Below are 18,928 nucleotides of genomic sequence, written 5' to 3'. Positions count from 1 at the left end.
CTTCCTGTACTCCTCGTCCACGAAACAGAGGAAAGAAAAATGAAAAAATCATGTTGCAAGAACAAGTATACGACCTAATGAATATAGAAATTGATTAAGAATTTCTGTAATAGGGTTTCTATGGGACAAGGAGGGAATGTGGAAGTTGACTAAAAACTCCCTTTTTCGCCTGGTGTCCCATCATGCACCCTATTCACCCTAACACCGACCAGGCAAGCCGATTTTCCTACTTCAAGCACAGATCCTGTTATACCCCCTCTTGCTTATTTTTCTCTTCGTTGTACTGGCACATGCAAAGAAAATAATGGCCAGCCATCGTGTATCTTACGGGTTTCCGTCCCGTTCGATATTTTCCCTTAGACCAGAACGGAGTCAGTTAAGATGGTTGGCTCGCCAAAACCCCCCCTCTCCACCTCTGTCACAGAACGAGCAGCTCTCGCTCGTCAATGATCTCTCAGCTTGCGGGGGCAGCCACGGGTTGGGTCAACAATCAAGGGAAAACCGGATCAAGCACACGAGACAGCCATGAAGAAGAATAGTTAACCACAGCCCATTCTCCTTCCTCCCAGCTGCACACATATACCATTGTGAGACATCACCGCCCTTGTGTAAGAAGTAAAGAACGCACAATGCCTCGTCTTCTTTACCTTTCCGACAGAAACGACCCTGTAACAATGCCTCGATTCTCTGTCCCCAGACACTAGTAACTCTGTAACTTGTCACCACAATCACTCCAATGCAATATGTTTGTCTATGTGTAAATGTAATCCAAGTTATTCTTTAAACGAGAACAAGCATGCTATGTCTTCCGTATGATTACATCATGAATGATTGAATCAAGTCCGGGGGAACTCCTTCTTTTGATTGTACTCATAATGTATATAAGTGCTGTTATGTTCCAAGTAAAGCAGACTACTCCTGAACCCGCTTGGTGAAGGAGCTCTCCCTTAACTCGAGTTCTGGAATAAAACCCTTTCAACTCGAAGACCACGGACTCTGCTCCTCATTTTATGTATTACCATTTCTTGGGTAATTATAGAAATTCCGACAGCGTAAATAATTAGTTTTTTATTTACCACAGCTTGGAGAACATTTGAGTCGTACCACAAAGAGTACCTAGAGGTCAAACCATATCTGTCATTCAACTGTGGATATAGACCCCAACACCATACATATAATGCAGTGGGAACAGACAATATAACTAGGTGTGAAAATGACTGAGTTAAGACTCAAGAGCAAAGGGAAAAATTCCCATCAGAAGCCACGCTGTACCGCCCTCTTTTGCATCATTTGGGTACTCCTTGCTCAGGAGACAAAGTAAGAGCGGTCTGCCGATGTTACCATGACCGTCTATAAATGTGCATGAAGTGTAACAATAGAGGGAGGTTATCAGAAGAATTATTAGTGTTAGTGTGGCTACTGAAAAAGCAGTGTGAAAGTGAGTGAAGTGTAATAAGTGAAAGAAAAACTAAAATTGGACAAGCTGAGTAGATGTGGATAGTTTATTGTTATCTCCCAGTCTCCCAAAATTTAAAAACCAAGTGCAAACACAGATTTGACATAATATCTGTGATTAGTAGTGGTCAACATGTTTCAGCATATCAATGAAATAGTTTCAATGCCTTCGTCAGGACCCGTTGTAAGTTAACTACTGCTTTTATAAGTGAGAGAAATAAAAGATATCACCTGCAACGTTCAGGTTGTATGTTCAACCACATACTATTACCGCATCATGTTGGTGATACGACACCCACAGGAACAACATGAAAAACAAACAACAAGTGACAGCATTATGTCGCATTCAAAGAAGGTGTCCCTATTACTTCATTACATCCTTCCATTTTCCCAATATGTCTAAGTCATATTTTTCACGGGTTTACATCAATTATAGCCACTCACCCATTAGTTGTGGTTGTTGCGCTTCACCCCACCTGGCTGCAGGAAAAAGTGAGAATAAAGATGACAATCATGGCTGTTTGTTTATGTCAGTGAACTCGCGCCGGAAAACCGTGTTCATTGTTGAGTTCAGTCTCCAAGCGCGCTTTATGAACCGACACTTTTTATATGTATATTATTGGTTTTCAAATTACTAGAGTTCATGTGAAAGCATGCTCACTACAAATTTCGTCTCATAAGCACAAGATTCGTCTGGATTATCTATAAACTGTTTGACTAAAGCTGTGCAATAATTCAATATTTCACCAGGGTCGTGAGCTGCCAGTCGCTCATAACCACAAACCACTCTTTCAGTCAGTCTTAGTGTCAAGTAGCCTTTGCTCTGATAACTTTTAGATTCTATCAACATGTACTCCAAACACCAGATACCAGATATGCTATAGGTACATGTCGTCCTGACATCGCAGACTTTAGTCTCCTCTTCTAGCGCAGAAATCATAGCCCCCAGTTCTCCCAGTCACACGTCATGGCACGTTTTGCGCGCACCAGTAGGTTAAAGGTTCCAGCTGCCCAGGTAGCCCCCTCCATGTATCCACCCATTTATGACACTTCTGTGACGTTCTCATCACATGTCTACGTGCACGCCCTGTGCACGCCTTCTTTTCACGCCCATGTGTTCTTATCTTACGTTTGTCACTTGTTACGCCTACTGTATGTAATGCAATTGTACTGTTTTACTATATATACCATGTACTGTTAATGAGACGTGGCAGCTGCCAGTCCATGCCATTCTATTTCAGGCTGTTCCGATCCTGTCCCTTCCCTTGTGCCTGATTAAAGCCTGTTCGACTCAGATACCCCGGATCCTGCCTCTTATTTATTGAGCTATCTGTTTTATTTAATGTATTCAAAAATAGTACCGGTAATTAATTATTTATTTACCACATAATGGCGCCCGAACAGGGACGAGCCCCTTCCCCACGCGCCGGCGATGTAACGCAGGCCCCCTGACCCTTCTACAGCCGTGACGGAACCTCTACTGCGCACCGGCAGATATTTCTGCTCAAGTCTCCCTCAGGCCCACGGAGGAGACGGAGACTGCGGTCCGGCATCCAGACGAGGCGGTGAGGAATGCGGTTCGTCCCGACCAGAGCCCAAGCCGAGAGAGCAAGGTCCGAGGTATCCGGAGGCCCACCTGTAACCGAAGCCCGAAGTCCGAAGCGCATGCGTAGTAACCAGACGTCGTAGCAGTCCAGTAGCAGTCCAGTCCAGTCCAGTCCGAGGCCTTCAAGTTCTGCTTCCCGGTGAGTACCGTTGCGGGGGAAGTATCTAGACAGGTTCATTAGTTTGTCCCTGGTCCGATGGGTTTGGGTACACAGATCCAGTCCGACGTGTCCATCTAGGTGGATACGGTATGACGTGACTCTTTATGAGACCGGTATGTTCTGTACTGTTTTAGCAGTGCATCCAGAAATTCTAGTAAGTCCGTTCTCGAGAAATTCAAGTAGGTTTTCAGTGTATCAGGTAGTATTCTGTTCGAACTGTTATTAATGTATTTTTTTTATGTCGTGGTATGAGTGATTTGTTTGCCATTTCATTACTGTGATTATTGTGTATTGTGTTTAGTTCAAGTAAGACTCGATTATGCCTCTGTTTTCAAAGTTACGTCAGATCAAAACCAGAAAAGGGTTACTCGAAGAATCAGTTCCTGTCCCTCCTAGGGACAGTCCTGGACATTTTATGTATCACAAGCATGGCTTAGATGCCATATCATATCTAGACTTATGGGTAGATTATACAAAGAACCTTGAAGAGAAATATAGATGGCCTGTATCAGGTACATGGGATGCCGAGTGCATCATGCGAGTAGAAGAAGTGTTATGGAAAAAGAAAGCTAGACAGTCTCAGAAAGATGCCATCGAGTTATGGCGCAAAGAATCTCATAGAAGAACCGAAAAAGAATTCAGAAAAGCAGAATTAAGTAGGGAATCCTCAGAAAAAGCCCAAGAAAGGGAACTTCTAGAAGAAGGTGAACGAGTTAGAGCAGAACAGTCAGATAGACAGAGAAATGCCCTTATTAAAGGTATGTATCCTCTTCTTGCCGAGGGCTTGCCGAAGGCAACCCCGGAAGCACCCTGTAATTTACCGCCACCATTGGTCCCGATTAAGCTACGTCATAAACCGACTGCAGCTGAAATTTTTCTTTCGTCCTACTTGGACGATACAGTCCCAGAATATGCAAATCCTATTCCGCCCGCTCACCCGCAGCACCCTGTTAATAATGTAATTCCTGTTCCTCCAGTCACTGGTCCCGGGGACCACGTTAATGTGCCAGTACCCCCGGACCAGCCCACATTAAGTGTGCCCGTTTTGCCAGTCACTTTACCAGCACGTACAGTATTAACTGATGATTCCAGTTCAGGAGGAGCAGGGGGAGGTGCTCCTATCACCCCGCCTCAAGTAAGACGACTGACGCCGAGAGAAGCGGCGTTACAGCGTACGCCAAAGGTGGCTACATACGCAGACCTCAAGCGACATCTTACTGACTGCATATACGATCCAGTTCCAGGCGAAGATCACATGATATTATATTCAGTACGTTTAAGGCGAGTTGCCAACTTTTTGGCCACCCTGCCCGAGATGAAGGAACATCTAGACAGAATATATCATTTTGTCCGTACAGGAGAGAATCCAGGAAGTATTCACGAAGCTATGGCACACAGGAAAGCCGAGATTCAAAATATGATTTTACAGTTCTTGATTAACTGTTTAATAAGAGAGCAAGATTATCCTGATAAAGATAAAGACGAGATGAAAGGCCTGACTAGGTGGAGTGACAATATAGCCGAGGGAAAACACAAGACACAAGGTAGTGTAGAAAGTATGTACAGGAAAATTCGTAAGGAAATTATAAGTATACACCAGAAGGAGGAAGCAAAAAGAGCAACCGAGAAAGAGAATGACTCTTCAAGTGAAGAGGTAGACAGCGAGAATCCCGCCAGAATAGCGTATGTAGGTAGAACTAGATTTTCCGACAGACATTCACGTCTAGATTACAAGAAAGTTTTTCCTCCTCCCGTACCAGAACAGTGTTCTCTTGAACAAGTATTCCAGGCCACCGATCAAATTCTGAAATTACGAATAGGTTATAGTGAGCTTAGTACCATGCATGAACAAGAACTAGCCCGATCAGCAGTCCGATGGACTAGTGATTCTGCCACGTTCCCAGACGAAATAGTGGCCCAAACGTTTCTGAACCTACCCCCAGCCGAGCAGCGTCTGGTGGGTATGTATATGATCCAGCACCTCATTACACTGTATGAGGATCAGCATTCTGATCCAGGTCCTTTACATGACATACTGAACGAGTTGCTCCTAAACAGATGGAAAGGTCTAGGTACCGATTTAATTAGTGTCATTTTAGAACAGCGCCACAAATACAGAACGTTCCTGAATCCACATTTTGTTCCTGTTCCACCCCCAGTAAGAAAATCATTCTACATAGACAGACAGAATCCGTTGCGAGAAGTACATCCAGTTAAGAGAGAGGGGGGTGATCTAGAACGAGTATTTGTTTACACCCCTATCACGAAAATAGAACTTCTAGAAATGAAAAAGTTAATACCCTGTCACGATAAAGATCCAGCAGGGTTCCACCGTGAATTAAAGGACATGCTCCGTATGGGAGAATACACATATCCGGACATTATTAAAATGTTAAAGGTCCTGTTGCCTGCGGGCATATATGAAAAACTCAAAGAAAAAGAATGGGAGGTGGGAGAGAAAAAGATAGATTGGACCGCATTAGAGACTGAAGATAACACACGAGTTCCAGGTACCGGTCTTGGGGATAAAGCTAAAGCATTGCCCGAGTTACTGATACAAGTCTTGCCAAGATTACTAGCAACGAAAAAGGAAGACTGGGATGCCATCTCAGCCTGTAAACAGAAACAAGATGAAGACACTAGTGATTTTTATTCTAGATTTGAGAAATGTTTCATTATTAATAGTGGTCTGAAAACAAGTAGTGAATCGTATCCACATCTTTTCGTTACCAAACTAGTTGAGAATTCTTTACCACAAGTTAAAAATCGAGTACTGAAAGTCGAAAGTACCTGGCAAGCTAATACCCCATCTCAAATGCTTCAGATGCTCCAGTATCACCAGAACAGAATTAGGGAGGAGCAGGAACATGAAAGGAGACGTATGAAAGACACGAAAATGAAAGTACTAGTTGCACAGTCTGTTCCACAAGACAGTCAGAAGAGGGGTCCGAATCAAACTAGTCATTCTACAGCTCCCGTTAAAGGGACCTGCAATTATTCTAAACAGCTAGGTCATTATATAAACGAATGTGCAGTTCTGAAACACAACATAGCTACAGGTAAGACGAAAGAGAGACCACGTCCTCCTAGACAAGAACATGTTCCGCAGAATTCCCAGCCACCGCAGAACGCACAAGTTACCGTACCGCAGCCTATAGCTGCCACACAACACGTTACACAACAGATGTACCAGTACGCACAGTCAGAATATCCAGATTATCAGCAGTATTCATGAAACAGCCTAGAGAGGGAGGTTGGCTTGCCTCTCATCGAGATTCCTGTAGATCAAGAGGGTCCCTATGTACACAGTCAAGTATTAGGGAAAGACAGAAAGTTTCTGATTGATACAGGGGCAAGTAGGACTACCATCAGTCATGACGAGGTTCCAAGGACTCCACTCTCAGGCTCTACAAATGTTTTCCTTGGATTTTCAGGAAAGCCTATTGTTAATGAAATATCGAAACCAGTTTCCCTAGATGTTGGTCCATTATCCCGAACTACAGACTTGTTACTTACGAAATCATGTCCAGAAAATTTACTAGGCATCAAGACATTGAAAGAATTAGGAGCAGTTATATGCTGTTCCCCAGAAGGAGTGAGATTGTTTCTGCGAGATTTTAAAGGTCATTATGTATTACGTGATTTTGATCCAAGATTATTGAATGTACCACAGCATTTATGGGCGCAAGGTCCAACTGATGTAGGTTGTATGCACATTACACCATATCGTGTTACTCTGAAGCAAGGTGTTGTATTACCACGAATCCGACAGTACAAATTGCCACCTGAGGCTGTAGCAGCCTTATCCAAAATTATTGACGAGCTCATTGCTCAAGGAGTGGTTGTAGAAACTGACTCCAATGTATGTAATTCTCCTATCATTCCGATTCTTAAACGTACTGATCCAAATGCACCCCCAGTTTATCGATTAGTGATTGACCTCCGAGAACTTAATAAATGTATCATACCCCAGTACCCAGTGGTTCCAGATATTTCTTCCCTATTGACTGCCATTGATTCCGAAGCTACGTTCTTTACTGTTATTGATCTCAAGAACGCATTCTTTATTGTCCCCATTCATCCAGACAGCCAATTCCTTTTCGGATTCTGTTTAAATGGAAGAAGCTATAAATTTACACGAGCTCCTCAAGGTTTCACAGAAAGTCCTAGTATTTACAGTCAAGCACTTAAAAGACAACTAGACAATATTCACATGCCAACTGACACTGCCCTGCTCCAGTATGTCGATGATCTATTGATCACAGCCCGTTCTGAACGTGACTGCGAACGTGCGTCACTTACAGTCTTGTATTTTCTGGCCGAGATGGGGCACAAGGTGTCCCCTTCCAAATTGCAATTCTGTGTCCAGCAAGTGGTCTACCTTGGACACTTACTGTCCAAGAGGGGTAGGCAGTTGACACCAGACCGTATCCAGTTAATAGCACATCTTCCACGGCCCAAGACACAGAAGGAGGTACGAGCTTTTATCGGCCTCACTTCTTACTGCAGACAATGGATTCCTCAGTACGCATATCTAGCCAAGCCACTGATACAGTTAACGACACAGGAGGCAGCCACATCGACTGTCCTCCCTTGGACCCAAGAACATACACTTGTTTTCAATGAGTTAAAGAAAGCTTTATGCCAAGCACCTGTTCTAGCGACACCAAACTACAGTAAGCCTTTTACACTTTTTGTCACTGAACGTGATGGTACTGCATTATCTGTTCTCACACAAGATCAAGCAGGACAATACAAGCCCTGTGCTTATTTCTCTAGCACATTAGATCCGGTGGCCCAGGCTTTACCTGCGTGCCTCAAGTCAGTTGCAGCCACAGCTCTAGCTATCAGACAAAGTGATTCCATAGTGTTAGGACACTCCCTGACAGTACAAGTTCCACACTCCGTGGAAGTTCTTTTAAACCGAACACAGACTCAGCACTTGACAATTGCACGTTTAACAGGATATGAACTGACATTGTTTCAGCCACACATAGAAATCAGACGCTGCAACATTTTAAATCCCGCTACACTGTTACCCTCAGTTACTTCAAATCCTGCCACACATGACTGTGTGGAAGTTGTTAACACCATGACAAAGCCAAGACAAGACTTGACAGACATTGCATTACCTGATCCAGACCTGACACTTTATGTGGATGGTTCATGTATGAGAACAAGTACAGGAGAACTAGTAGCCGCGTATGCAGTGACTACTGAAACTGAAGTTATAGAAACACATCGTATTGACACCCTGTCTGCTCAAGCAGCAGAGCTTGTCGCTCTGACCCAAGCCTGCATACGAGCCAAGAACCTGAAAGTAAACATATACACAGATTCACGTTATGCATTCGGAGTCGTACACGACTTTGGAGTGCTCTGGCAAGAAAGAGGTTTTATGACTTCTCATGGAACCAAGATTCAGCATGGCCCCCTCATTCAAGCTCTGTTAAATGCAATACATTTACCGACAGCTATCGCTATCATGAAGTGCAAGGCACATACGAAAGTCACTGACATCATTTCCCAGGGTAACGACCTGGCAGATCGAACAGCCAAGCTTACAGCTCAGACTCCAGACATTCCAGTTAACACGACACAGACAGACGTTCCAGATCAGACTACTTGTATGACAGTTAAGGACCCTACACAAGACGTACTAGATATACAGTCACATGCTACTCCCGATGAAATCAAGAAATGGTCCGAACAAGGAGGGGTCCAGACAGATCAAGGATGGTTGACGAAGGGAAAAGCCACATGGTTTCTCCCCGACTCTATGGTTCAAGTCATTATTAACACCGCACATAGTCCAGCGCATTTAGGAGAAAAAGCCATGTTAGACAGTATTCAGAACCTCTGGTTTAACAAGCATTTACGAGCAGCAGCCAAGCAGAAAGTGCGTACCTGCATGATCTGTTGTCAGTTCAATCCAGGTAAAGGTGTCCCGGTGGAACAAGGTGGATTCCATCCTCCTGACCACCCTTTTGAAGTCCTCCAGATGGATTATATTCAGATGGATCGATGTCGAGGTTTCAAGTATGTCCTCGTAGTTGTATGCGCTTTGTCCAGATGGACAGAAGCATATCCAGTCCCAGATTACACTGCCGGGACCACTGCCAGGCAGTTGGTTCGTGAATTTTTCCCCCGCTATGGTTTACCTAGGGTTGTGTATTCAGATAACGGCCAGCCATTCTCATCCGAACTTATGAAACAAGTATCCCTTCTGTTAGGGTACCAGTGGAAGTTCCACTGTGTACGACATCCTGAAGCAGCTGGTCTCGTAGAGAGACATAATCAGACTCTGAAAATCCGCATTGCCAAGGTATGCGCAGAGAAAGGCGTAGATTGGATAGTAGCACTGCCAGTCGCCCTTTTTTACATGAGAATGGTCGCTCACTCCCGTTCAGGTCTCTCACCTTTCGAGGTAGTTTTCGGTCGTCCCCCAAACATGTGGGGTACACCTAGACCACGTACAATTACTGATGTTGACAGTAATATGCTGACAGATTACCTGGCTTCCTTGATGTCTGCACTACTCTCTTGTCGTTCACAGGTTGCCGCTGCTTTTCCAGACAACACTCAAGTGAAACCGCACGAGGTCATACCAGGCGACCTCGTTCTGATTCGTAATTTTGATCGTTCAAGTCCGCTGGAGCCCCGATGGAAAGAACCAAGACTCGTTCTGCTAACAACAAGGACGGCGATCAAGGTCGAAGGTCGCAAGGGGTGGTTGCACTCCAGTCACGTGAAGCGATTTCATGGACTCCCTCCAAAAACTTTTTTCAAAGACTGCCCCGTTCTCAAGGACTGCCCAGATACTGACTCTAAACTTCCCCTGTTAGAGAAAACTCCGCAGCAGGAGTATAAAGAAAAGTTACGGTCTAGTAAGTCAGCCAGTTTAATTGTCTAAGTCCCTCTCGGGTGAAACGGTTAGACAGGTTCCTGACATGTATGAGATAGACCCACACAGTGAGAGAGTTAGTGAAAACTCTAAGAGAATACGTTATTGTAAAAATCTTCGAAGTCGATGCATTGTTACTCTATTATTCATGTTATTTCTGAGTCTTATGGTTACCTGCATAAGTTATGCCTTACATTTATGTTTTCCTATCGTTTCACATGTACATTTGTCTTCTAATGTTACAGTAGAGCACACATTTAGTGAACTGCCTCCTCACGAGTTATCCTATCGTCTTGCCATGCGCAATAATACTTTTATCCGAATGTTACACTATTCACACCAGACTAGCAATGCCACTAATTGTTGGGTGTGTGGTCGACTCCCCCCTTTCCAGACACCGAAGGGAGTTCTGCCACTCTTTCCCTATCCGTTTTCACACAATGGTTCGTGTGGAGCATGGTCCACGTTAACGTCATCCTCAAATGATATGTCCCTTCTGAATAGAACATGTTTCCCAGACAAGGAAGGTCTTTCCCATAGGACAGGGTTAGATCTAGAAAATGAAGTATATGATCTAGGTAATTATTCCTCGAATTTCATGGTTTTGAATGTTCAGTCCGAGACTACTCCAGATTTGCCTGCTATTTCAGTTCTACCAGTGAAAGGTGAATTATGTGTCAGAAAGAATGGTTCAGTACATCTAGGACACAGTGATTGTACTACTGTGGTCGAGTATAGTGACAGTGGGAAATCTAATTTCAAAGCCTCACGTCATTCGTATTTTGTGTGTGGTCAGACCGCATATGTTCGTCTGCCCCAAGATTGGGATGGAACATGTTACATTGCCTTCCTACTGCCACCAGTTTTCCTAGCCCCATCCGATTATCACAGAAATACACATCTAGTACACGTCAGACATAGAAGGGAGATCGAGTCCCCAATTGTCGATCAGACTGAAACTGCCTTAGAACAGTATCAAGACTTCAATAAAGGTTTCTTTTTCTTCATAGGTCCTGTCCAGAATAGTAAGCTAATACGTAGGCTAACCAGAACCCTTGAAGCAGTAGTGAATGAGACTACTTCCGCGCTAGGTAACTTAACTGAGGAACAATCTGCTATGAGATTTGTTGTGCTTCAAAATCGTCTCGTCCTTGACGTCATACTGGCCGATAGGGGCGGGGCTTGTAGAGTCATCGGATCTAGTTGCTGCATTTTCATTCCTAATAACGCACCGTCTGTTTATTCAGCTATAACCAGACTTCATAAAATTGCCCATCAGTTACACCAGAATCCAGGCACCTGGACATGGTCCGGTTGGCTCTGGAGTATAATATCTGCATGGGGATGGAAAGTATTGTCATTCCTGGGTATAGCAGTAATGATCATATTCAGTTGCTGCCTATGTTTACAATGTGGCCCTGCGATTTGCGGCTTGTGCGCTACATCTTGTATTCCTAGTCCTAAGTCCCGTTCCAAGACAATTCGAGACGAGCAAATGATGCTCTATGAACAGATAGATGGTATCATGAATATTGATGTTTCCTGATGGAAACGTAGGGCACAAGGAGGGAATGAGGAAAATTGAATTTTGCCTTGTCATGTGTGCCTACGTGTCCCCCATCCTATGTCATATGTGCATGATCGATATGCATATATGTCCCCCTATGACCGAATAAAGACGCAACTCTAGTTGTGTCCAACTTTAGTATGCCAGTTTCCAGTTCTCGTGAAAGCAACGAGTATTAGGCCTATGTTGCCCACGTTTTACATTATGCACGTTAATTCATCGAATTATCCCCGTTACTAGGCCTCAAAAGGCCTGAACACCAGATTCAAGCTCCAGTCTCCTGAAACCACTCCGAGGAGCGATGCAGCCCCCACCTGCATCCCTGATCCTTCACCTACTTCCTGCCGTGCAGCGCGGTGCCCGGCCTGGCTCTGCCTGCCTGTCTGCCAAGAATATGTTATGCCTCTAGTTATCAGTTCAGTTCTCCGTCTTCGCATTCCTAAGCTAACGAACCGCATAAACATCTCCAGCTATAGTCTAGTCTTTCTGTCTCCGTGCAAGAGAATTACTGTATTAATATTTCATAGAAGATTCATAGCACACGCAATACACGAAGAATATATGCATGCACCAGTCTTAGTGTCAAGTAGCCTTTGCTCTGATAACTTTTAGATTCTATCAACATGTACTCCGAACACCAGATACCAGATATGCTATAGGTACATGTCGTCCTGACATCGCAGACTTTAGTCTCCTCTTCTAGCGCAGAAATCATAGCCCCCAGTTCTCCCAGTCACACGTCATGGCACGTTTTGCGCGCACCAGTAGGTTAAAGGTTCCAGCTGCCCAGGTAGCCCCCTCCATGTATCCACCCATTTATGACACTTCTGTGACGTTCTCATCACATGTCTACGTGCACGCCCTGTGCACGCCTTCTTTTCACGCCCATGTGTTCTTATCTTACGTTTGTCACTTGTTACGCCTACTGTATGTAATGCAATTGTACTGTTTTACTATATATACCATGTACTGTTAATGAGACGTGGCAGCTGCCAGTCCATGCCATTCTATTTCAGGCTGTTCCGATCCTGTCCCTTCCCTTGTGCCTGATTAAAGCCTGTTCGACTCAGATACCCCGGATCCTGCCTCTTATTTATTGAGCTATCTGTTTTATTTAATGTATTCAAAAATAGTACCGGTAATTAATTATTTATTTACCACAAAAACAGGGTGGATTCCAGCCTCCTGATCATCCTTTCGAAGTCCTCCAAATGGATTATATCCAGATGGACAGATGTAGAGGGTACAAATATGTACTGGTGGTAGTGTGTACACTGACACGATGGACTGAAGCATACCCCGTCCCAGACTATGGTGCCCAGACAACCGCTAAGCAACTAGTGAGAGAATTCTTCCCCATGTATGGGTTACCAAGGGTCATCTATTCAGACAATGGACAGCCTTTCTCTTCCAAACTAATGGAGGCTGTTTCTCTACTACTGGGATATTCCTGGAGATTTCATTGTGTCCGACACCCTCAAGCAGCGGGCCTGGTAGAGCGACACAACCAGACCTTGAAAACGAAACTAGCCAAAGTATGTGCAGAAAAAGGGATAGACTGGGTCACTGCCCTCCCGGTCGCTCTCTTTTACATGCGGATGGTGGCACATTCCCGGACGGGACTGTCCCCTTTCGAAATAACATTCGGGAGACCTCCTAACAACAGGGGTGTCCCTTCTCCTAGGAAACTGACTGAAATTGATTCTAACATGTTGACAGATTACCTTGCTGCCTTGATGTCTGCACTCCAATCTTGTCGTTCGCAGGTTGCAGCAGCTTTTCCAGACCACACCACGCCTGAGGAACACTCCATAAAGCCCGGAGATTGGATACTTGTACGGAACTTCGATCGTACCAGCCCCCTGGAGAAAAGGTGGACGGCTCCGAAATTAGTACTCTTGACCACGAGGACGGCCGTCAAAGTAGAAGGACGCAAGGGATGGCTCCACGCTAGCCACTGCAGAAATTTTTTTGGACCAACACCAACAGACACTGTGCCCTGTTCAACGGCTATAAACGCCCCGGATATAATTTCCCCACTTCCAGAACTCACTCCTCAACAGGAATACAGATCGCGGCTGCGATCTCACCAAAAATAGACTAATACATTACACCTGATCGTAACGCACCGGTAGCTAATTAAGCCCAGGAACAAGCACTTGGTGAAGCGGCTGCTGGGAGACGTTTTGATCTCGTGTACAGAGACATTTTGATATTAAATTCATAGACAAAATGAGGAGAAATGACATGATGCGCAAATGGAAAAAGACTAATTATGTAAAATTACTGCATAGCAGGTTCTCGATTTTTCTACTGATAATGTTACTTGTTTGCTGTGTAGCAGCTTGTCTGGGTTGGATCTTATGTACAGTTTTCCCTCCGCATTCTTCCACACTTGTAAAGAATACCACTATGCATTCCCATGTTGATCTTCCCCCACACCTCGAGGACAGAAGAAAGGAGTTTATAAATAATACCTTCATTTCCACCCTCCATAAACACCAACTCATAGTCAACAAGACGAACTGTTGGGTTTGTGGCTTGATGCCACATTCTGTACATAAGGGAATGCCCTTTTTCTCTCTCCCGTTCGGTTATTCAGGGTCCGCCTATGCATTAGCCATGATATTTTCTGCCTCAGTCAGAAACATCCCCCCGACAAAATTGAAACACGAGAGTAATTGGAACGAAGTAAAGACCAAAATAGTAAAGGCTGTTTCTAAAATGGTGGATCTAACTGTAACCTGGGGGAGGGCCGAAGATCACGAAAATATCAGTTACTCTCAGTTCCATGACATTGCTTCCTTCAGGGAAATGTTTTCCGCCGATCAAAGACGGAAAGATCAAGGAGGTTGGGTAGTACCGCAAAACGGCCGGATTTGCATAAGGGGGAAAGGAAAAGGGGAAGTAATGGGGAACAGCGAGTGTAATAGGACATATACACTACCCGCTCCCGATTTTCCGACCATAGTAACTGCCCCAAACACCTATTTCATCTGTGGACCCCATGCGCGCACTTGGTTGCCTCAAGGCTGGTCTGGAAAGTGCTACATCGCATTCCTTTTACCACCGACTTACACCGCCCCTGCCGATTACCACCTGATTGATCCTCTGACCCAAGTTAGAAGACAGCGAAGGGGGGTCATAGATGCAGAAGATACTGCAGGACAAGAAGCTGGAGACTTCTTTAAAGGTTTTCTCCCTTTCTGGGGACCTATGGCAAATAGTCACCACATCCGGCAACTAACCCGTGTAGTTCAGGCCGCCATAGACGAAACAACTGGCGCCTTATATAACATTACAGCTGAGGTAGCTGCAGACAGGCTCATGACACTGCAGCACCGTATAGTTTTAGATGTCCTGTTAGCCGACCGTGGTGGTGTGTGTAAGGTAATAGGGTCCAGTTGTTGTGTATTTATTCCAGACAACGCCCCATCAGTTTATTCTGCTATCTCCCGCCTCCATGTGCTATCCGATAAGTTGGATATGGACACCGGCACATGGTCCCTGACCGGCTGGTTGTGGGACCTCCTGTCCACCTGGGGGTGGAAGGCATTAACAGTCCTGGGCCTCGTTTTAGCCACTATTTTCACCTGTTGCCTCTGTGTCGAGTGTGGCCCGCCCCTTGTGGACTGTGTGCCACTTCCTGTACTCCTCGTCCACGAAACAGAGGAAAGAAAAATGAAAAAATCATGTTGCAAGAACAAGTATACGACCTAATGAATATAGAAATTGATTAAGAATTTCTGTAATAGGGTTTCTATGGGACAAGGAGGGAATGTGGAAGTTGACTAAAAACTCCCTTTTCCGCCTGGTGTCCCATCATGCACCCTATTCACCCTAACATCGACCAGGCAAGCCGATTTTCCTACTTCAAGCACAGATCCTGTTATACCCCCTCTTGCTTATTTTTCTCTTCGTTGTACTGGCACATGCAAAGAAAATAATGGCCAGCCATCGTGTATCTTACGGGTTTCCGTCCCGTTCGATATTTTCCCTTAGACCAGAACGGAGTCAGTTAAGATGGTTGGCTCGCCAAAACCCCCCCTCTCCACCTCTGTCACAGAACGAGCAGCTCTCGCTCGTCAATGATCTCTCAGCTTGCGGGGGCAGCCACGGGTTGGGTCAACAATCAAGGGAAAACCTGATCAAGCACACGAGACAGCCATGAAGAAGAATAGTTAACCACAGCCCATTCTCCTTCCTCCCAGCTGCACACATATACCATTGTGAGACATCACCGCCCTTGTGTAAGAAGTAAAGAACGCACAATGCCTCGTCTTCTTTACCTTTCCGACAGAAACGACCCTGTAACAATGCCTCGATTCTCTGTCCCCAGACACTAGTAACTCTGTAACTTGTCACCACAATCACTCCAATGCAATATGTTTGTCTATGTGTAAATGTAATCCAAGTTATTCTTTAAACGAGAACAAGCATGCTATGTCTTCCGTATGATTACATCATGAATGATTGAATCAAGTCCGGGGGAACTCCTTCTTTTGATTGTACTCATAATGTATATAAGTGCTGTTATGTTCCAAGTAAAGCAGACTACTCCTGAACCCGCTTGGTGAAGGAGCTCTCCCTTAACTCGAGTTCTGGAATAAAACCCTTTCAACTCGAAGACCACGGACTCTGCTCCTCATTTTATGTATTACCATTTCTTGGGTAATTATAGAAATTCCGACAGCGTAAATAATTAGTTTTTTATTTACCACAGCTTGGAGAACATTTGAGTCGTACCACAAAGAGTACCTAGAGGTCAAACCATATCTGTCATTCAACTGTGGATATAGACCCCAACACCATACATATAATGCAGTGGGAACAGACAATATAACTAGGTGTGAAAATTACTGAGTTAAGACTCAAGAGCAAAGGGAAAAATTCCCATCAGAAGCCACGCTGTACCGCCCTCTTTTGCATCATTTGGGTACTCCTTGCTCAGGAGACAAAGTAAGAGCGGTCTGCCGATGTTACCATGACCGTCTATAAATGTGCATGAAGTGTAACAATAGAGGGAGGTTATCAGAAGAATTATTAGTGTTAGTGTGGCTACTGAAAAAGCAGTGTGAAAGTGAGTGAAGTGTAATAAGTGAAAGAAAAACTAAAATTGGACAAGCTGAGTAGATGTGGATAGTTTATTGTTATCTCTCAGTCTCCCAAAATTTAAAAACCAAGTGCAAACACAGATTTGACATAATATCTGTGATTAGTAGTGGTCAACATGTTTCAGCATATCAATGAAATAGTTTCAATGCCTTCGTCAGGACCCGTTGTAAGTTAACTACTGTTTTTATAAGTGAGAGAAATAAAAGATATCACCTGCAACGTTCAGGTTGTATGTTCAACCACATACTATTACCGCATCATGTTGGTGATACGACACCCACAGGAACAACATGAAAAACAAACAACAAGTGACAGCATTATGTCGCATTCAAAGAAGGTGTCCCTATTACTTCATTACATCCTTCCATTTTCCCAATATGTCTAAGTCATATTTTTCACGGGTTTACATCAATTATAGCCACTCACCCATTAGTTGTGGTTGTTGCGCTTCACCCCACCTGGCTGCAGGAAAAAGTGAGAATAAAGATGACAATCATGGCTGTTTGTTTATGTCAGTGAACTCGCGCCGGAAAACCGTGTTCGTTGTTGAGTTCAGTCTCCAAGCGCGCTTTATGAACCGACACTTTTTATATGTATATTATTGGTTTTCAAATTACTAGAGTTCATGTGAAAGCATGCTCACTACAAATTTCGTCTCATAAGCACAAGATTCGTCTGGATTATCTATAAACTGTTTGACTAAAGCTGTGCAATAATTCAATATTTCACCAGGGTCGTGAGCTGCCAGTCGCTCATAACCACAAACCACTCTTTCAGTCAAGATTTTTCCAAAAGTTAGATCAATTTATTTTAATTTTGTTTTCTTTTTGAAGAAAGGAGGTTTTTTATTTTTAAAACACAAACAGAATGTATAATTTGGCTTCAGTCTAATACATTCATTATAGACAATGTAGGGAAAAAAGGACTATTGGACTATGGAATTGGAACAAGGAGGGCAAGTATGCCAGGGAATGGAAAAGAGAAGGTTTAAACATTTAACACATAACACTCTCGGACATCAATTGACGACAGACAACAAAAAATTGGTGGTAGGAAGAAAGAGGGACATTTTCCTCTATTAGAGATTTATTTTATATTATAGGCCCTGCAAGGATTCTGTTTATGTTTAGCAGGTGGAACCTATTCCACTCAATGGAAAGATACACAAATGCAATAATATTCATAGAATAGACCATCAATCATTGTTCTATTTACAATACATATTTAGAAACGATTGGTCTATTTAAACAAAGAATATGAAAAAAGGGGGGTCGACGCGTTTCGAATCCCTAAGAGTCGCTCACGTAGATGACTGACAGTATTTAATTTAATTTATGTCTTTCAGATTGTGTTGTTTGGTCCTGAAGAGAATCCCCCGATTCTTAGGGATTCGAAACGCGTCGCGGTACTTCCTTTTATTTGTTGTTTGTAAAATTGTCTGCAAAATCCCCCCTTTTTGTTTTGTATGAATGAGTTTGAATGGAAGTTGTAGAACAGTGTGAAAGGTATATGCAGAGAGCTACTTATAAAGAGTGTACGGGTAATCTACAATGTCAGAAGATCAAACCTTCGCATACAGCGAAGAACACATCAAAAAACTTCTGAGCGACCCTCCTTTGTTCAGCTCAGCTACCCTCAGTAGCATCGCTCAAATTAATAACGAATCAGACAAACTTATTCTTTTCAAAGAAAAAGCAAATTCGAACTGACTTACACGGCCATTATTTACTTCAACATCTCAGATCTGGCACAATTCCATCAGGACTTATAGTTAAAAACATACCAGTAATTTTTACTGAAGATACCATCTATAAAAAAGGCTTCAGCTTTATAGAGACGAAATGTAGTAGAGATCTTATGGTCCTAACTATTGAAACTGCGCAACGATTGTTTGATGATAGATCTAGCTGTGTCGAAAATCATCAGCGGTAGCAAATATTATGTCTGCATATATCCTTATATTATCGTGTAGTTCGAATCACATCCGTAATCTATAAGCTCCATGATTGTAGTTTTTGATATATTTTAATTTAATTTGTTTCTATTTTACTGAAAGGAGCGACTGGACAATATCAATATCCTAAATTAGAACATTGATTTAATCTGTAAACTTTTAGACAC

This window comes from Lissotriton helveticus, chromosome 6 (assembly GCF_964261635.1).
Source record: "Lissotriton helveticus chromosome 6, aLisHel1.1, whole genome shotgun sequence".
NCBI lineage: Eukaryota > Metazoa > Chordata > Amphibia > Caudata > Salamandridae > Lissotriton > Lissotriton helveticus.
This window is presented reverse-complemented; position numbering follows the sequence as displayed.